The sequence below is a fragment of the Phalacrocorax aristotelis genome, chromosome 1 (assembly GCF_949628215.1).
Source record: "Phalacrocorax aristotelis chromosome 1, bGulAri2.1, whole genome shotgun sequence".
Taxonomy (NCBI): domain Eukaryota; kingdom Metazoa; phylum Chordata; class Aves; order Suliformes; family Phalacrocoracidae; genus Phalacrocorax; species Phalacrocorax aristotelis.
The window spans coordinates 215,020,877-215,043,012 of NC_134276.1; the positions used below are offsets into that span (position 1 = coordinate 215,020,877).

The 22,136-nt window shown below is 40.9% G+C and overlaps 1 long non-coding RNA gene across 2 annotated transcripts in view; it reads right to left on the reverse strand.

Moving 5' to 3' along the window:
• LOC142051921 (uncharacterized) overlaps positions 1–22,136 on the reverse strand; it is a 124,861-nt gene that overhangs the window by 87,442 nt on the left and 15,283 nt on the right. The gene's annotated exons all lie outside the window — the stretch shown is intronic.

A 22,136-nucleotide genomic window follows, 5' to 3' on the forward strand; every position in this document is an offset into this window, starting at 1 on the left:
ACCATTTGCACCTAAAAAACCAAACCCCAAACCCACAAAGCCAAAGCAAAACCTGATTATATTTTCTGTCACTGGTCAAAGTTATGACTTTCAATTTTTCAAAAATCTTTTTTGTTTTCTCGTGTTGACTGTGTTAACAAAATGAAGTCAACTGTAACCCTTACAAAAATAGTTTTCATTACAACTATCAATCATGCAAACTACCACTCCTGCACCCAGAGGCTGCCTCATGAAAGACAGGGAGGATCTATTAGTATGTCCAAGCTAACAATGATTTCTCAAGACCTCGCTCAAATATACGTGTCATTCGATTTGCAGTATTATCGAATTGCCTGGCAGGATCCCAAGTAACACAGTGTCGTGGAGGTGGGTTTGCCTGGACCTTTCCCTAACAAGGCACCTAAAAAGCTGTACGAGTATGTTTGTTAATTCTAGAGCTAAGTTTTACTGGAACTAGAGTAATTATTTAGTTATTTCACAGAAAAAAAAAATTACAGTGAGGTAACAGAAATTAAAAGGTTTATGAACAAGCTGCCCAGCGCCCACTTTACCCTTGCAGGGCAGGCCCTCTCCTTCAGGCTTGCTCTCAGCCTGGCAACGCAAAAATTTCTGATGTAGAAAACATCACACAGCCTGCTTTGGTCCCAAGAGAAAAAAAAAAACTGCCTGTGTGCCCACCCCTACCCATTTCACGGTCCTCCCTCCTCTACCCCCCCAGTCCCCTCTTCCAGCACTCTGCTCCTGACAGGCACTTCCGAAGTCACAGCAAACCTCAGAACTACTTAAAACTCATCCTTTAACTTACTGAATAACCACCAAATTGTACTGCTGCCTTCCCCCTTTCTTGCCTTCCTGAATCACTTCCTTGATTGAAAATTAGAATAGGAAACAATTTTCCTTCTCTCCCTCATCCAAACCCACCAAGGACAAAGCACGTTTAAGCAGCCCTGCAGAGGTTGCCTCTTTCCCAGTGGGTTCTGTAGTTTTTGCTGGCCTCCCCCTGCACATCCTTTTCAGTCACATAACTTGCCCCTTTATGAGCAAGGTTTCTGAAGGGCAAGGTAACAAGAACAGGCATTTTCTTTCTCTCATTCCCCAGCAGCTCCACAAGTGAGACCTGTTGAATCAGTTCTGGATGCAACTTAGGACGTACATGAGTATTCTCAGCTCCCCTGTCCCACCAGCCCAGGGCACACTACCTCCATCCTCTGGGAGATGCAACCTCCCTCCCCATCAAGTCCATGAGGTTTGGTTTGGTTTTTATCTTGTACGGATCCTCCCTGCACAAATGGTGTGCCAAAATACTGTGCAGAATTGAGAGTATTTGCTCTGTTCCATCTCATTACAATTACAGATACCATCTCCTGCATGTCCTGTTACTGCAGAAGAAAACCCTCCTCTTTCCCGGTTCTCTTTACTGTCTCTGACCACTGAGTCTCCAAAGCCTCAAAATGATCCCTTTATCACAAATGGCTAGGTTTCCTTTGAGGAAAGGTAGGTTTTTCTTCCCTGCCTCAGGTCTCTCAACGCTACTCTCAAGCACACCTCACCTGGTACTCATCCGCATATTTTGTTGCTTCTCATAAAGACGACAGACAAACTTTATCTAGAGCATCAACTCAGAGTGTTAATCTGTCGCTGTTACAGACCAAACCTGGTACATGACCAGTTCCCCAGTGTTTGTCCTTTTAACCCACCGAGATTTTTCCAAAAGCAGCATGTTCACTTCTCAGCAGGTGTGAACCCCTCCCATTTTCATTCACCTTATTCTTAGAGCAGTATTATCCTAAGATTATTTCAAATTTGTGTTGCAAGGCTGCTTCTACTTTCATTTAAATCCTACACCCTTCTGAAAGACATCTCTCCATAAGCTGACTTCTAGAGTCTTCATCAGTAGCTGGTGGAGCCACTTACTATCTTTTCCCTATCCTCATCATCCCATAGCAAATAAGTCATTTCAAAGGCTGTAAGAGGTCTTGATAGCCTTCTTTCAAGTATTCTGGCAACCTTTGTAAGATATGTTTATGTTAAAAATAGTAATTTTAACGCATACTTTTCAGTTACTCTTTCTGTGAACAACCCTACCTGTGTAGGGCTTGATGAGCTTATAGGTCTTTTCTAACCTCAATGATTCTATGATTCTACACTCAAGCTTTCTAATCCCAGTTCAGTCTCTGCCTATCTAGTGGTCTGACTCGGTTCTTGCACCCCCAGACTGTCTTGCTGCTCCCTATAGAAGAGGGTCATACATCAGAGCCACGAGATTAATCCAATGCCCGACTGATTTCTTTTAGGTTCTGTAACATTTGTCCTTCTCAGGTGCTACCAAGACACCTGTATCAACAAGGAGCTCCACTAGCTGAGTTTTTGGCCAACCCATTGAAGAAGGAAACATAATATTCTCTGCAGCTCTTTTCTAGGTTTGAGGGAATGTTTCTGTGCTGCTGTTTCTTCAAAAGATAAATAAAGTAAAATCTTCTGTCTCGGTCTTCAGAGGGCATTTGCTCACTTCCAACTTCAGCCCCCAAGCTCAGAGCTGCTTTCCGATTCACATCTTGTCTCTAACACCACTGTTACGAGACCCTGAGTCACCCAGTGCTTGGAGGGGCTGCCTGCACTCTTCGTCTGAGTGAGCATCATCAAAAACACTGAAAGCACTGTAAATTCCAGAGGTCGGTGTTATTAGAAAAATACATAAAACACAGAACTCTCGAACAGTAAAACTAAAAGCAAGGTGAATGAAAGACTTAAGTAACTAGTCCACTGTGGTTTCAGGGTTGTTTTTTTCAGGCTGTTGACAATCCATTAACAACCTAATTTTGCATAATCCCTATGCATCTCTGAAGGAAGGTCTTCGTTTCCATGACTGAGGACTGAATTTTCTCCTCCTCAGCCTCCATCGCTGACAGAGGCTCCTTTCTGACCAGTCTCTACCCCACCCTCTGAAAAGCTGCCCCTCACAAACATGCTCAAAATGATCTCAGGGAGCACAAACTCTCCCTCCTACCACAGACTTGCACCTGACAGAGAGTTCAGCAACCAGGACAGCACGATGCGGAACCTCCCTCCTGCTGCAGTCAGCAAAGATACAAGTAATTCAAACGCTGTTTGTGACACATCCTACATTGGGGTTTTCAAAAAGGACCAAGGAAGGTCCAATTGCCAAAACCTTCATTAACAAGATCCGAATTCCCTTTTCCTGTGTGGAAACTCCAGGTTAGTTTGTCAGCAGGGTACGTTCAAGCTATCACCATGCTTCCTAGTGCAAAGCTCTTTGTTCTGTTCTTGATTTCACGCACAGCTGAATCAATTGGTTTGGAAAACTTAATGACAATTACTTTTGAAGTGGTGGTTTCTCTAGTTACAATTTCTTTTCTCTTAAAAAAATAAGTCTTCATATTTTGCTATGCACAAAACTGATACGCAGCCACAACCACATTCCTTAGTGAACTAGAAAGCTGATGTTTTCCAATAAATGTACTTTCAGCATCTGAAGGAGGTACACAGACAGCTGTTACCCAGTACAAGACTTGCTTCTAATTTTATGTTTTGAATGTTTTTTAAAATACATATATTGTACATCACATATACAATAGCTGAGAGAATCATAGAATTACAGAATGGTTTGGGTTGGAAGGGACCTTTAGAGGCCATTAGTCCAACCCCCCTGCAATGCACAGGGACATCTTCAACCAGATCAGGTTGCTCAGAGCCCCGTCCAACCTGACCTTGGATGTTTCCAGGGATGGGGCATCAACCACCTCTCTGGGCAACCTGGGCCAGGGTCTCATCACCCTCAGTGTAGAAAACTTTTTCCTTACATCCAGTCTAAATCTCCCCTCCTTTAGTTTAAAACCATCGCCCCTTGTCCTGTCACAACAGGCCTTGCTGAAGAGGTTGCCCCCATCTTTCCTATAGCCCCCCTTCAAGTACTGGAAGGCCGCAGAAAGGTCTCCCCACAGAGGCACTGGAATGAGAGTGAGCCTCGCTGCCCTTTTGGGAAAATAAAGTTAAAGCCTCCCACTAACTCCAAAGGCAGTTGAGTAAGGTTCCAGAAACAACTTGTCGTTTGAGATTCTTTAACAAACAAAAGAGTCCATTTCAGCACTGTTTACAGGTCATCCCTTCTAATATCCTTTATTTTTCCACCTGAAAACAAGGTAATGTTATTTTAGCAAGATGTGTCAAACCTGGAACCCTTTTTTGAGAAAGCCTGTTAATAATTTTGTACGGTTTACTATCTGAAATGTTATAAGCAAAAAATAGCATCAACCTTCTGAAAACTTTTATAGCTGGCAAGACTCCCATCTTTCCACACAGATTTCTGAAAAGACCCTGTGCTGCGAACAAAATAATTTGTTCCTCACTGTGATGGTATTTTAAGGTTTACTTGCAAGTGTTTGGTAAATAAAAAGGCATCTTTCTCTTAAATTATTTTGAAGTCAAATGTCTAAATGAGACTGCAAAGCCTTCTTTAAACTATTCCACCTCCAGTGAAGATCATCACTAACTTTGCTATTTCACAGCTTTACCAGCCTAATACATATCTGCACAATGAATACTGAAACAAAGATGAAAAAGAGCAGAAAAGACACCCTCTTCTGTCTTCAATAACAACCTAAAGTGAGAGCTTTAAATGAGAAATATGGGAATTCCCCCTATAAAAATCACAGGTGGCCAGAAAATTTTCACCCAAGAAAGCTTTTCACAGATTTTAAAAAAAAAAAAAAAAGATGTAAAATGATCAATCAGGACATAAGACACTTCCCTGGAACACAACTGCTCAGGAACCGTGTGAAGGGAAACGATGAGGCAGGTGACGGAGCTGGGAGGCTCAGTCAAAGAGAACTGAAGACAAATGAAGAAGAGGTGCAGCAGTACAACATCCCTAGGACAACTGTGGCATGGCAGCTTCGAGGAACTTCATTTAAGATAGCCCAAAATCAGATGGTCACTTTAAAGTTTATGAGTTGAATGCACACTGGCAATCGGTCAGATCTCAAGTGGTTTCTTCACTCTCTGCCTAAGTGGTAGCGACAGCTCTGATGAAATGGGCTGTTCGGAGTCCTAAGCAAAAACGGCAGGATAAAGAACAGAGTCCCCTTGCAAAACAGGCTTCTACAACTGTGTTTCTCTGTTCCCATGCATAAAATGAGATCTGTACCAGCTAGAACCTGAGAAGATTAACACAAATAGATTACCCAAAACCAAATCCACTGCAGAAGAGGGAATACTTCTTAGTCTTAACTAAATGTACGTTTTGCACTATGCTGCCAGAAGATACATGGAATCGGCATGCTGAATAGTAAGAAATAGTGACTATATGCTTCATCCCTTCAGCACTGTTGCCTAAACAATACCAGAATATTTTGCAAAGAAAATATAGCACAATTTTATGTAACAACTTTCACAGTAGTAAGAGTAGCTGCTTAACCTAAAAAAAAAAAAAAAAAAAAAAGAGAAGTGTTTTGACAGCACTAAAAATCAGTCAACGCTTTCGGCAGATTCTGGAAGAGATTTTTTCCGTATACAGAGAACAACATCAGTACGTGATGCCCCAGAACGCTGTTACACATTCTGACTTTCTACTTCGTAGCTACACAAGCACACACAGGGACAAACATCAGTGTTTACTGGTGACAGCCGAGGTCTGGAGCCATTCCCTTGCCCAGACTGGATAATCGTGTATTGCTGGGCTTGACTTGTCTCTGGGATCTCCCTCTTCAGAGCTCCAGCTCTTTCCTTCTGTATCTCAGAAAACCGCACCCTTCCTCAGACTACAGAGGAAGACTAGACAACTAGCGGAATGAACATCCTCTCTCAGATTTGTAAAGGTTGATGATACTCTCCCCCTTACTAAAAAAGCACGACAGAGTATTCAAAACGTGACAGCTGGCACAGAGACTGCCTTTCCTATGAGAGCATTTGCAGGCAAACATTCAATAGAGAGAAAACAACATCTCATTTATCATCATGAAGGTCACCTGGTTTTGTATTGGATATTGTTCAACAGCTAGGTCTTAAGACATCCCGTAACCTAGTAAGTCATCAATTTGTATCTTTAAGATTTGGGGGGGGGGGGGGGGGGGGGGGGGGGGCAGGGATGTTTACTAAACACAGTCACCACATACTGGGAATTTCCACTCTCAACCTGCCAACACAGACTAATTTGCTTCATATAAGCCCTCTAGTAGAAGAGTCCAAAGCTGCCTATCCTTGAGGATTAGCTGCCAATTACTACAACACAGATACTAAAAATTTGTCAACAAAATCAATATTAATACCTTGACAATACTTGCTTCTGAACAGTTTCTGCCACTTCAAATAACTGCATTTTTTATTCCCATGTTCTGACATACGCCTGGTTGTGAAGTCACAACGTTAACACCATGAGGACCAACCCACAGACGCGGAGACACGCTGCTGGCTACAGAGTGACACAAGCCACCATTAGAACATGATTATTTCTACCAGAAAACTGCCAAGAACCAACAGCTGAAACTAACTCCGCGGTTTCACCATCTGCTGCTGAGACAGCCACCTTCACCTGTTTCTCATCCCTAACTGTTCATTCCCAACCCTGTTCCACCTCCTCATTGGTAACAGCACCCTCATGCAGCTGTGCTATGAACTAGATCCTGGTACTGACTCCGGAGCAACCCGATTTTGCTGCTGCAGTTGGCAGTTCTGCAGAGTTCACTGTACAGCTGTAGAAAGGTCAGGCCAGGACCAGAGGCCAGCACTCTGGCCACGCCAGCTGGCAAAGCAGGAACAAGAGACTGGGCGAAGCTGACTGCTTCTCACCGCAGCTCTGCAGTTTATGCCAGCTTAAAATTCCCACGCAACTACAGAAAACTAGAAACTAGACATATTCAAGTCAGAAATGCAGTAGAACACGACAAGAAAGGAGAAAGCACAGACTGTTTATCCAATAGAACAAACTACCAAGAGAGATGTTGAAAACTTCATTTCTAAGTAACTTCAAAATAAGACAGCATGCCTTTCCGAAAAACATTTTCAACAAATGCCTGTTAATTTTTCCAGTCAAACATGAGCTACTAAGCTCAAAACAAGAGGTAACAGTTACACGTAATGACCTGCAATACCCTAGATGTCAGACTAAATTATCTAACAGTTCCTTCTGCCTTGTATCTTTGAAACATATATATTTTAGTTCTCTCCATGGCTGTCAGATCAGCATGCTTTAACAGTTGGAAGCAACAGAATCATATTTAATGATATCCCAGGTTGGAGCACGTCCAGGGGTTGAATTCGATTTCTTCATGTAGAAACAAGAAGCTCTAACATTTGATCTGGAATTCGTACCTCGTTAGAAGGAAAGCAGCAGAAGTCTCACTTGTTCCTGTTACCAAGCTGGCGGTGAGGGAGAAGGAGCCATGCTGCGCTAGAACTGGTTACTGACCTCGTCAAAACTCTCAGCTGCGAACGCTGTGAATGATAATTTTGCCTGCCACAAGCAGACAGTCTCAGCAAGTACGAATCTTCATGTTCGGAAGCATTAAGTAGGAGGGTCATTTTAGAAATCTTGGATTTCAGCATCTTCCCTCATGCTTCAGTATGTTATGGGTGAAGGAAGATGCTTTCTCCCTGCCTCAGTAACTGCACAGTATTTCATCCTTTGCAAAAAAAAAAAAAAAAATCTATAAATTTACAAGACATGTAGCACTTGGCAGCATTTCATAACTGAGTGACTACGATGAGCTCATTTAACACCGTTTTTAAATTAATGTATTATTTAATATATCTAAGCCTATACATTTTGCAAAGCAATGAAAGAAGGGTGAGAAAGAGAAGATGCAGCGCACGGCCTGAAAAGTGTGGCCTGCTGCCAGTGCCGGCACAGACTTATTCTCTGTTTTTCAGCCTCTGTCATATACACACACCCCCCTGGAAAAAAAACAATCCACTCAGGGCAAGTAGGAGCATTTTTTCTAGTGCTGCCGACTTCTGCCAAAATTCTATTTTCATTTTAAAATAAAAATTTTTTCTCATTTAGCCACAAGACAGTTAACTTATACAGCAACAGCTGTCAGAGAAGCAGAAACAGAGCAAACAGGTACACATTAGGAAATCAGGATTCTTTAAAATTCTGTGCGACCACTGCCTTTCAGCAAAGCGGAATTGATTAATTCCACCAGCAAACTGCACTTTTAAATCCAGCACAAGAGACAGAATATGGATTGAAGGAGGAGTGTGGTCAGGTAGTGGGGAGAACAGTCAGCAATATACAGGATGTGAAATAAGTGCTGGGAGATAAAACGTCATCACTTACAACACTTAACTGCTCTTTGATATTAGATACCTTGAAACCCAACCGTAATCATGTACTGTAAACAAATATACCGCATAGAAACATCTTAACCATCAAGAGCCTTTACAGCCCTATTATACTTTCTACAAATTCACATCCTCTGTTGTAGGTTTGGTCTTTTAAGTGGCTCAGTTGTGGCACTTCAGACACGGGCTCCTCAGCAGCATGACCTGCCTGTAGCTTACACTGGAGGTAAACCAGCACAGCATGAAAATCCAATGCTACACAGGACTCCACATCCTATTGTTTATACTATTCAATAATATTCACTAGGTTTCACAAAGAAAAATTCTTCCAGTGCTGTTTTTAATAACCCAAAACAGGAAAAAAAAATGTTTTACTCCGAGAAAATGGATACTTAAAATTATCAGCCCCCAGTAAATGTATGGAAAATACTGAGACACCAGGAACCAAAGCACAACAGAGAATAATTTTTCTACTGTTCAGTTCCAACACTGATTGCCAGACAGTTTAAGAACGAGCTTGAGCTAGCTAGGGGACACGCGGCAGTCTGTTCATGTAACAGGCAAGTCCGCAAGGCCTAATTTGTTAGGCTGAGAAACAGGATAAGTTAAACCATTTTCAGCTTCGGCTGATTTGGTTATACCACCAGCACAAGCTAAAACTAGTTCAGGAATTGAAGCAGAGTGCGGCAGACACTGCTGTTGCTGCCGAGTAAGCATATAAAAGAGGCCAGAGGCATAAATGAGTAGGGAACTACACAGGTACTAATCACATAGTTTATCCCTAAACATATAGATTTATATAAGCAAGAAATTTTTGTAAAGAGGAATACTTTAAGAAGAAATATAAAGTTCCCCTTCGTTTTAAAAGCCAGACCTGATCTGTTCAATGGCAAAGGACTCCTGTTTGATCAGTGCTGACAACGTACTGATGGTACAGGAATTCTGAACCGCATCCGTCCCTGCGCTACTGCATTTATGGTCCAAGTAATGCAAAGGTCAAGAATGAAGGTACCCAGAAAACAAAAGACACCCACTCTTACGCATTCGAGCAATGTTTACTCGATTAGTCATAAAGACGTTAATTTGGCCCCTTGAATGACTGAAAATACCTTGAATTACTTCCGTCTTCTCTTTGCTACACAATAATTACAGGCCTGAATCAGTTCCGCAAGAGCAGCTCATTTCTAGCCACAACTAAGGCATGAGAATTGCAAGATCTACTCATGGAAGACTAAGAAATTACATTGATTTACATAAAACAATGCAATTATTGTTATTAGTGGTAGCTGCAAGCTCAGAGAAATTTACTAGTTAAAGCAAAACCTTTGAGCCTTTCAAAAAATTTCTAGAGAAATTCTACACAAAACCACCTGATCTGAAACAAATCACGTCCTTGTGTAAGCACCAAAATAAATTGTACTCAACTATTATATGAATACTAAACTAACCCGATTTTCCTTTATTCAAGTTGCCAAAAGCATGCTCTTTTCACCCTCTGATTTGCAGAAAACATGTCTTCAAAAACAGTCTCTGCTAGAACTGGGAGAGTCTGAAGTATGACCAGCAATTTACAATCAGCAAAGCACATTTTTTTTTACCCCTAAAACTTTAAGAGATAAAAATATTTTTAAATTGAAGTACAAAAATTAAAAAAAAAACCAAACAACCCAGTAGTCATGACAACCCCATTCCTTTTCCTTCTGCTCACCCATGTCATCAATACCATACCTAAAATAATCTACAGGAATTAAACTACCAGCAAGAGACATCTACTTGTGCAGAAAAATAATTCTACAAGAATCAACACCAACAACCAAGCAGCAGTATTGGCATGGGTCAGAGATGCACCACCCAGTGAGAGGCACTCGGTTCCTGGGAAGAACTGAAGCAGACCCTTTGCACAAGTCCCACCATCAAACCCCCAGAACTACACTGATTCTGCTGGGAAAAGATCGGAGGATTCACACCTTGTGCTGTACAGCTGCACGAACACCTCTCTGCCACCTGCCAAAGGTCTGGGGAGCTGGGGAGGTCCCTGCGGACTGGGGCTAGGCAACGTTATTCCCATTTACAAGAAGGGTATGAGGGAAGATCCAGGACACTGCAGACTGTTAGTCTAACAGCAGTTCCTAGAAAAATTATGGAGAAGATTGTACTAGGTACCACTGAAAGGCATTTGAACAAGAATGCAATCATCAGGCATGGTCAACACGGGTTCACCAAGGTTTAACTAATCTGATATCCTCTATGATAACATCACCTGCTCAGTGAATAAACGGAAAGCGGCAGATGTAGTTTTTCTGGATTTTAGTAAAGCTTTTGATACTGTCCTCACAGCACCCTCCTGCCAAGTCGTCCAGCTGCAGGATGAGCGGGTTCATGGGGCATTGGGTGAAGAACTGGCTGAAGCGCAGGGCATGAAGAGTTGTAGGGAACAGGGCCACGACTGGCTGGCGACCGGCACCAGCAGCGTTCCTCAGGGCTCAATCCTAGGGCTGGTTTTGTTCAGCACTGCTATCAGTCATCTGGCTGCAGAACTGAACACACCATTAACACATGTGCTGCCAATACCCAATTGGGAGGTGCTGTTGACTCCCTTGAGGAACAAGAGGCCTTGCAGAGGGATCCAGATAGATGGGAGAATTGGGCTATCATTAATGGGATGAAATTTAACAAGACCAACTGCCGGATTCTGCACTTGAGATGGAGTAATGCTGCGCCAGAGCCTAAGCTAGGGGAGGAGTGGCTGGAGAATAGCCCTGCACGAAGGGATCTGGGGGTGCTGCTGGGCAGCAGACTGAACAGGAGCCAGCCGTGTGCCCTGGCAGCCGAGAGGGCAAACCACATCTGGGGTGCATCACACACAGCACAACTAGCCTGTCGAAAGGGGTGATCATCCCACTGTAACCAGCATTGCTGTGGCCTCACCTCGAGCACTATGTGTAGTTCTGGGCCCCACAGTTTTAGAAAGATGTGAAGGTCTTTGAGTGTGTCCAGAGGGCAACAAAGCTGGTGCCATGGCTGGAAGGCACGTCCTGCGAAGAGCAGCTGAGGGCTCTGGGTTTGTCCAGTTGGGAGAAAAGGAGGCTGAAGGGTGACCTCATTGCTCTTTGCAGCTTCCTGAGAAGGGGAAGTGGAGAGGGAGGTGCTGAGCTCTTCTCCCTGAGATCCAGAGACAGGACATGTGAGAATGGTTCAAAGCTGTGTGTGCCAGGGGAGGTTTAGACTGGACATGAGGAAGCATTTCTTTACCGAGAGGGTGGTCAAACCCTGGAACAGGCTTCCGGGAGAGGTGGTCGATGCCCCAGGCCTGGCAGGGTTTAAGAATCATTTGGACAGTGCCCTTAATAACATGCTTCAACTCTTGGTCAGCCCTGAAGTGGTCAGGCAGTCAGACTAGACGATCATTGTAGGTCCCTTCCAATTGAAATATTCTTCTCTATTCTAAGATTTACACCCAGGTGCAAGCACTAAGTGGGAAAGATCCTACCTCATTACTGCAGAAGGGCACTTAGATTTTATAGGAAGTTTTCAATGTGCATTAGTTTTACCAGTATGACTCAGCTGTAACTTTGTCCACATTATTTCAACAGCAGGCGGGAGTTTCAGAGATGGCAAAGTCATTTGGGAACAGCAGAACACAGCCCTGTAATTCAGCATCTCTTTAAATCAATCCATATGAGTATTTTAAGAGTAGCAGTCAACTGCATTGCAGAGTTTGATTACAAGAGCAGAATAGAACTCATCAAGATGATCTTTTGGATTTTAATGGCAGAGTGACCAAGGTAGCACTGTGCTTTTACATATTTAGAGTTTAACAGTACAGACTAATTTTATTCTAGCCTAGTGCATTCCCCTGTAACTGCTCAATTCGTACAAAAATTCTACATTAATGTGCCTGTAAAAAAAGAAAAAGCATGATATTAATAATTCTCCATTCTGCCTGCAAAAGCCTATCTTGGCATATATTGATTTCATTTTGGAAGACAACAGGCCCTGGATTTTACAGATTTCCACAGAAAAACACCACAGCACACCTATATAAATCCAAATTTCTTACAAAGCACAGTAATCAAATCCCACAATACTGGGGTTTACCTCGCTTGGCTTCTACAATGTAGGTGTCCACATTTAAACGAGCTGTCTAGGTACCCATTGTAGGTAAAGGAGATCTACATAAAATAGTGGAGTCTTCAGTATGGTTCATTTCACTAAATCCAGTCTCTCCAGGAGAAAATGAGGAATCACATCCTAAACTTCCTAAGGTAGCCCTCCACTGACAGTGAAGAGCCTAGAGTGACCTGCTCCGCCACAAGTCATTCGTCCACACCGCTGCTCCTGGAGGGATCAATCTCGCTGGCAAGTTCAAGGCGTGCTCTTGCCCAAGACATAAAAACCTTGGCAAAAGGGAGATTTGATTTGTAGTTCTAGTATCAGAAATGATATGCACAAGCCCAGAATATTAAAGACATGCCGACCCCATGGTCATCAGCCAAGGAAGTGACGCCAAGGACAAAGACATTCTGCCCTCCTAGTCTGACCACAACCTCTCTCTGTTGAAAAGATGGTGTTTCATCATTCCATGAGAGAAGTGAACCATCACATCTGATTTTAGGTCCTGAAACTGCTGAGTCTTTTATACCTAATCAAGAAACAATATATAGGCAAGAACCTTAGACGGAAGAAAGAAGCAATGAAATGCAGGTAGAGAAGTACAATTTCTCTTACGCGCAACATACAGCAGTTTGCCTCTTTTGATCTTTACACCCGTGACAGCTCAGGGACCTACAACCAGCGAAACTGTACAGACAGTATAATGGGATGTCAGGGGTTCAAAACCAAGCTGCCTGTGCCCTCTCACCCTGCAGTATAGGTGGGGGGGAGGTCAGCCTAAAGCATTCAGAAATTCTACGGCCCATCTTTACAAACGGTATTATGTTCTAGATCAATCTAGTCCGAAATTTTACCTCCTCAGATCTTTTTTTGACCTTTTTTTATTTTCTTCTTATAATTACACCATATTGTTGCCCACATAAAACAATGCGCAAGATTAAAATGCCTAATACTACTCTTGTAAATATTTTACTACTCATGATCAGTTTCCAAAGACTTTATTTAGCCTTTGGTTAAAAAGAAAAAGCCAACAAAAAAAATCGAGCACAACCCCTCCCCCCCTCCAAACCCAGAAATCACCCAGTCAAAGCAGTGCTTTCTACTCCAATAAACCCAAATGTAAATCAACTCCAAAGTTTTCTTAACCAAACAAATATGAAAATTATGTATTACTGAATATTTGAAACATGAAGATACAAAGAAGATCCTGTGCTGTTTTAACATGCACTCCACTGCCTTTGATCTGGTGTCAGCGAGCGGTTTGACTTCTGAAGTATGCACTATCAAGTCTGATCACTGCACTCCCTTCAAAACTTCCTAGCTTGACATTCCTGTTAGTCATTCAACTGCTTCTCGAGTATTCTGCAGAAGAGAAAAACACCCTGAACAATACCAGGAATACATCCTTCCTTTCCTGTTCGGGTACATTTATGTCAGTCACCTTCCTCTTCCAAGAAATTTCAAGACATCTTTTGAAATATGGAGACATAATTCCATTAGAAGTTATCAGTGCTGTGGTTAGAAGCAAGCTGTACAAGCTTCACCCTCAGTGGCCAACAGCTCTGAGATAAATGATAATAAATGGAGTTTGTAAACTCTCTATGCCAATTCACACTGTTTCTGTTGGAAAAACACTTCACCAACCTTCATGCACTGAACAGACTCCAGGCCCCATTTCTACACATGCATTTATTCTATTTATTTGTACACAAGCTTTTTATTCTATTCACAACACACTGGGATGAATGCTCTAATGTCTCCTTCATTCTCCCTCTGTTTTCTGCCACTCTCTTTTTCAACTTAAAATGGAGGAAAATGTCAAGACTGTCAAATTCAAGAAACTGATACCAGCTAATGCAAATTAACAGAAACAAATGAAGGCCTTGGAAATGGCTTCCGGAGATAACAACTGCCAAATGTCACCGACACACTCGTGTCCTTTTCCACCGTTTGGTTAAAAGCTGTTAAGATGGGTCACATGAATAGACAGGAAACCCTTCTTTAATCCCATGTTGGTTCAATTCTCTTTCGTCTTCAATAAACCAGCTCCACTAGATCTAACAGCATCTAACATTTCCCATAAAACATTTAAAAACTAAGTATAAAAACACTTTTCTGCAACCCAAAGCACTCTATGCAACTCCTGGATCTATCAAAATTGAACATCAGATCGATTCAGGAAAAGCTTGTGTCCTAGAGTAGAACATTAATTTCTTTGCTCCGGCTCTCAGAACTATTTACACAGCTATGAAGACACGACAGACAATACTTGGTGCTGAAGTTGCTTTCCTGTTTTAACAAACCTTTTTGGTCAAAGCAAAAGATTATGTTTTAGTGTTGACAATGACACCACACACAGTTAATTGTCATTCCCAAACTCATCTGTTATCCTGACCTCCTACCACTTGTGGCACTTAAAATCAGAAAATCCATTTAGCAACAAAAACCTTTAAGGTGAGGGAAGACAAAAAAGGCTTTAATGTGAAGTATGAGAAAAAATTATCAACTGCTAAGTACAGCAACACAAAGATTTACTTCTAGAAAAAGGCTGATTTTTGTTGTGATTGTAAAATAAATTGTAGGATTTCTACTCTATCGTCAGAATCTTTGAAAAAGGTAATGAAGACTATTTCTTAGAAATTGTTAGAATTACACAGAACTGGTTTCTTACTTTTAAGGTTGTACTAGCAGAAAATGGTAATAAGAGAAGCTACATCAAATCCTGTACCACTCTACAATACCATGACCAGACTCTGTTTGCCTTTACCACATAAATGATGCTAACCTCGGCAGTACAGTGCTGCAAAGGCAGTGTTCTCCATCAGTGCTGACAGAGTTCTGTAGTTCTACACCAAGAATAACTCACTGAAATGATAGCATTAAAATCATTCTATTTGTGGAGACAAAGAAAGCCTGCCATTTTATTTTTTGGTCTTCTGATCAGAGAAGAATGAATGTTTTGTCCTCAGTATATTCTGGAAATGAACCTGCAACTACTTCCGAGAAGCATTTCAGTTTTGGCAACCAGCTGAGGAAAAGCTGATGTACAACGACCCTCTATTTCAGCACATCTGAACTTCCTTGGCCCGAGCCTCATTTCAGCAAAGAATCCTTCTCTCCAGTTCATATTACAGAACTCTGAAGCCGAAGGAGGAAAGCTGCTTCGTACGTGATCCTCTCTTTGTAACACCTCACAGGCTGCAAAATGCAAGTCTAGCAAATCTGTTGTAATGGATTCTAAATGCTGCAGAAATTAGGATTTCACATATGACTACACTCCTAGCAGTAAATGCATACAGTACCCTCATGTGCTACCTTCCAATTACTAATACAGTAGTACTGCCATCTGTACTGCTTCTTTTTCAAGTGTCTGCCCATCAGATGGTTGCCTGCTTTAACCTCCTGCCTCCCTCCATCTTCCTGTGCCCTGATCGTTCTTCCAAGTCTCTACCAGCTGTCAATCTGTGAGTCTTACAGCTGAATTCATGAGACATGATTTAATTTGATTTTACTCACAAACCAAGATCTCAGTATTGATCTGTTTTGGTAACTCTCTCAAAATCTGATTCATTATCTTAATGCGATGCCTTGAATGACTTCCAAAAGACTGACTTGCAGTCAAAGGTTAAAAATTTCCTCATTGTATAACAAAAACCTAATAAAATTTGTATAATTCAGTATTATGTAGCAAGCAATTTTCTCATTTAAAGGGTCTGAATAATCAAAGACTTACTTCACTACCAACGCAGTACTGCCTTTTGAGAACACTGCAAATATTCTGTGATACTATAATTATTCTCTGTGTTAATACTCTGGTAATACTGCCAGCCGTTCTCTAGTATGAACAGGAACTATACTTCAGCATTTATTCGTTCCGAAAGCAGCTTGTCTCATTCCCTGAGTCCAGTGCAAGGCTTTAGTACACAGCATTTCATCCAACTTTTGGAAAAAAAAGGAGAGGGGGGAAAAAAAGAACGAGAAAAACCAATCCTCATTTTGAACATTCCACAATTAAGTGTTGAAGTCTCATGATCATTCTCCCCATTAAAGACCCAAGTCTTTCCTCTGGGTAATAAGAAGGGGTCTCATCTTTACCTTCTATGCTTAAAACTTTTCAACATTGTAACTAGATCATTTACAAGAACAGTGCAGACCTCTAATGTCATCACAGGTAGCATTATATAATGTTTCTGCTCATACTTCAACCATTGTTTAGTGTTCTGGGCTACTTTTAGGAGTTTTTTTTTTAAAAGTCAAAGACAGACTGAGAAGCCTCAGCTATTAAAACTTATGTAGCAAGAAAAGAACTTTAAGTACTTTTCTGACTCAGGCCCTACTCCAGACTTCGAGAAAGTTCTGCAAAAACCAGAAAAATCTCTGCAGAGCCCCTAGCAGCCATGCTTCGGGGGGGGGGGGGGAACTTGCCTTGACAAACTTGCAATTGATCTCAAATTATGAAGAATTAAATGATCCAGGGGGCTAAAGCCCGAGACGTACAGAATGCCCCATCTTGTCCATAGAGCCAGCACAGATACTCAGTTGCAGAGCGAGGAACCAGGGTGGGTCCTCGTTCTTAAACACTAAGGGCCTCGTGCATAACACTGACTTTTTTCTATAAAGCAGAAACCAATTCCCATGAAAAATAAAGTCAACTGAACTGAGAGAATACAAATGGATGGACAGGAACTAGAGTCTGCAAGGAAATTAAAAAACAGGTTTTGCTGTAAGGATGAATGCAACACAGGGAGTACCAGCAAATGTGTGAAAACTTAAACTGTGTTAGACACAGGTAATGAGGGGAAGGTGAACAAGTGCGTTCAAACAGACATTTCAATAGCGGATCTATGCAACAATTCCAGACCACGAGCTTTATCAAAGGGAGGTTCAGTGCTTTGTTGTTCAGCCTAACAAAATGCAACTATAGAAACAAGCTTCAATATTGAAGAAACTGTCTCCCAGCGAAATAACTTGTGAACCTAGAGATGTAAAACCACATTATTTTCACAAATAGTATTTTTAAAGTTATAATTCAATCTTTCCCACATCTACCGGGGCAAAACAATCACAAAGTTTTCCAAAACCACTTAAAACTGGGTTGTGCTCTTTTCTGTAGTCTCAGGGATCATGACTCTGGAAAAGTCAGATGATGCATTTTCACGTTCACACAACACAGCAACTCTTGCAGAAGTCGCAATGGATTTTGCACACTGGAAGCCTTTAAGATTCTTTTCTATAAAACAGTACCACATCACACGTATTAATAAGCTGCGTCTTAGTTTCTCTTTCTCTCCATCTGGTGTTATTTTTGTGCATCCTTCAATAACTTGAAATTTGAAACCATTTTTTCATTTTCTCATGTCATTTTATTTAAAGCATATGCTTTGGTTATCATCTTTGCCTGCATGTGTGATATCAATAATGATTCTATACAGAAAGAGTCAGATTCTGAAATCTTTATTAGGTAACAGCTTGCCTCAGCAACACGGGCAGTCTACAAACTATTTAAATCAATTAGACTAATTTCCTTATTACTCAGCCCGATACAGATACTGTATATTGGAATGCAAGTAAACACACAGAGACAACTAAAAGAAAAGCTATTTGCAAACACTGTAAAAGATCACAAACAGATTAAACATGAATCAAGATGATGGCAAATGCCGTAGCAAATCCCAGCCAGTGACCCATCTCACACAGTGTCCTGCCCAGCAGAAGCCACTGTAAAAATTTCAGAAAAAGGTGTAAGGAGTTCCTGCAATAAAAAAAATTGTAAAATAAATGATAAAAAAGGGATTACTTCTACCTAAATGTCATCTATTACTGGCTGGCGTACGCCCTCGAGAATAAGCGTTCTCCTGATTCACTGACAAAGTAATCACCGTGAGATTTCTAAATGTTATCATACTCATTTTTAGTGCATTACACAACTCTCTTTTTCCATTTCAAGTAAAATAAAGTATCTTAATTAACACATTATTATATGGCAACCTTTCAACACATAATTTTCTAAAAGTACCAAACCAGTTGAAACGAAAAGGTAAACAATTAGTTCTTTAATATCACGGTCTGTGTGTCCTCCTAGTGATAACTATCTGAAACTGCAGTGATGTGTTTAAGAGCTCCTGTTCCTTGTTTAACCCTTTATTTACTTCGTTTTACTTTTATTTAGGGAATTGCAGCTGTCCAGCCATCTACTGCTCACCTTTACTCACGTAAATACAATCTCCACAAGCTCAACGCTAGGTATGCAGTTGGGAATATAATAAAGACATAAAGATAGATAGTAACTATCACACACCCAATGTAAAACCAACAGAGCAATTTAACATTTCAGGACAGTATACAAAGGCTAAATAGCCTTTTGCAAAGTACTTCAAGGTTTAGGTTTTTAAGCAACATAGAAAACTAACAAACTGACTCCAACACAATTTTCAGCAAAGCCTATGTGCCAAAGTTTCACCCAAAGATGAGGTACTTTAAATACAAATAAACACGCAGTGTTCTTTCAATGCCATAATTAACTAAGCAGTTCGACCCCAAGTCCATTTCTACAAAGCAGCTGTAATACAGCTCCAAAGGCTTTAGGTCACTTCATCTAACCCTTTTTCATTCACAGGTTACTGCATTTCATCTTCATGGGCTTTCAGAAGCACTTTTATCTGATTTTTCACCTGTTAGGTGAGCAGACCATGCATCAGAGAGAGAACTGGCAAAAACTGATTCAACCAAATACTCCCAGGTTATCTCAGGTGAACACGAACACCAAGCAACAGGTTAATGCAAAGATCATCAAGGGCTTTACCAGCCTGAATTGAAAGGAAAGTCCACCTGAACCTCAAATCTAACTATCACACAGAATCACAGAATCCCAGGTTGGAAGGGACCTCAGGGATCATCTAGTCCAACCTTTCTGGGAAGAGCACAGTCTAGACAAGATATCAGTATGACTTTTCAGCGTTAAGTACTTCCCTTAAGGACTGTCTTAGAATCTACCATTCTTGCCACCAGGGTACAGTCAGAACAAGCTACTGTATTCTCCCCAGCCCCGTGATAAAAGGAAGTACACAAAGAGCTGTGATTATATGTACAACGTAGTGCCATGTCAAGCTACCTAGTTACCTCTGAGTGAGAGGCTCAGGCACCAGAAGCACAGCATTCAATTTAACCCAGTATCTCAAGATCCTCAGACACTTACCACCAATGCCAGCAAGTGAGGCCATTATAGCAAGAAGTGCTATTGAGTTCAGGGGTTCCCCACCACCTCCAAAAAGTCCCAAAGCTGCCCTTGTTTTAAAGTGGTAACTCTTATCAGTTATTAGTGTTTCAGAACTAGCAGATCAAAGCACACTTAGTTAAAAAAAAAAAAAAGTCACATGTGATAGTCATGGCAACGCAGCAATTGCATTATGGTACTGGGACAAGTGCATTAATGCCTCATATTACAGCACATGAACTGAACATGCTTTTGTGAAGCTAACCCCTGATCCCAAACAGGAGCACACTCCCACAGTTCCCAGTAACTTTAGTACGCTGTCTTTAATTTTCTTTATATTCAGATTCATAAGAAGACATTAATTTTTAAATAATAAACACCAGAAGTAAGAACACACTGACGAGGAAGAAATGAAAAAATAATAGAACAGTGAATGCAGGCCTCTCAAGTAAGTTGAAAACCTGTATTCTTCACACAGAGGTGATAAAAGCCACAACGCTGAGGTCTGAACTGTAGTTTTAGAAATCTGCAAACTGATTCCTGCATCGGCAAAAGAGGTTTGAGACATAGAAGGGTTATGACAGACAAGCTATTGACAAACACTAATTACCAATGAAATTACCATGGAAATTTATAGGAAAGTTGCCAAGTATAGGCTGACAGGCAGCATGTCTTCACGGAGATAAGAGTTTATAGCTAGTATAACACAGCATGCAGACTAGCTAAAACCACATCATAACAAAACTGTTTGTAAATTTAAGAAGTGTTTGCATTTTTAAGAATTTCCCATTGTTATTGTTTCTGTGAAGTCTACCATGTTTCAATATATCTTCCATGGCTGAACAAAATAACCTGATTTGAAATGAATGAGAGTATTATTAACCCCAAATACTCATGTCTGTCTTCACCCTTCAACTTGGCACGTGATGTTCTAACACTCATTTTCACAGCAGCAGCTCTGCATCGTCACATACTGCAAAACTTAGATAATTTATAAATTAGAACAGCCTTGTAAAGGAGTGCTTTAATTAGTCTTTGCTAGCTAGACTCTGCTAGCCTAGGTATTAGCCTTAACTAGTATTTTAGCCAATTAATACAAATTTAAAAAGAAAGAAAAAAACCTAAACAAACCATAGAGAACGCCCAAAACTCAACCCAGAAACATAATTGACACATTTTAGGATTCCACTGTTATTTAAAAAGAAAAAAAAACATAAATTTTTTAGGTATTTCAGTTCCTCCAACTTGGTTTAAAAAAAATAAACAAACAAACAAACCTAAACACAAACTCGGAACAGTCAGACATAACTCTTTTAAACTACCTTAGAATTCTAATTTTTCCTTGAGACGGGCTCTTCATCTTCCCTGGTTCCCACACACACTGATCTGCCACAGTTTAATCAATTTATATTGCCCTCGTATGGCTATATTTCTGCCTTCTGAAGAACACATTTTGGCTGAAATAATCTCTCTTAGATTATAAATAATAATGTTATAGAATCCAAAAATACGTTCAATGTTAATTGAACGAGCCATAAAGCGTGGCTGCTTATTTCCTTTCCCACACACACATACATGCTTCTTTTTACTGTCAAACCCTCAACATCTTACAAAATTTGACGGCCTCTTCTAAAACCTGCAAGTTTAGAAGCCGCTGACAGCATGAGACCTTTGCATTTAAAAAAAAACATTAAAAAATGAATTTTAACAAGCTTTGCAAGACACTAATTGCCTTTTATGTATTTGGAACCCAACAGGAAAATGAGAACACAAAATAGTTTTGCTGATGCTGGTTTTACCTCCTTATTTTAAACATAATCAGATCATTTGTCAATATGTGACTCACGGTTTACTAAAGCTTGAGACCGTCAATACTTTCTATGTGTCAGACTGTGTGTTTAAGTTGTTTCCATGCTACCACCGACTGCGCTTGGTTTTGTGAACTCTATTTCTCTGTGGTACCTTCTCCAGCACAGCTTGTGCCCTCTGCAGCGTTACCCTCCATCACCAGGTATCGCTACTCTGCGGTGGTGTACATGCTCTGGAGTATAAACAAAAGCAAGGTGGACAGTCAGAAGCAAGAGAAGAGAAAACAAAAACACAGCTGAGTTTTTCTAAGAAATACATTTTTAGATTTACCATGTAAAACAAGGTTTTCAGGAAGTGGCTCATACCGGAAGCCAATGACCTCACAGCTTCTTATAAATACCACACAATTACAAAATGAAAGAGAGCAGTATGTCTTGCTACCACTTTCTTTTAACGTTCACATGCTAACTATTAACTCAATGCTTCCCGATTATGAAAACCACACTCCAGACAAAAAGAATAGGGTTTTTACAGGTTTAAGATACACATCGATGCAACACTTGTGCCATTCCAAGCTGTGAAACACCATCAAATCTCTGCACTATCAAAGCCCTTCAATGTTTGGGGTTTTTTCTTTTTTAATTTTGAATCTTAGGTCTGTTGTGCAAAGCCCTAACAGGCAGACGATTAGTCACCCCTCACA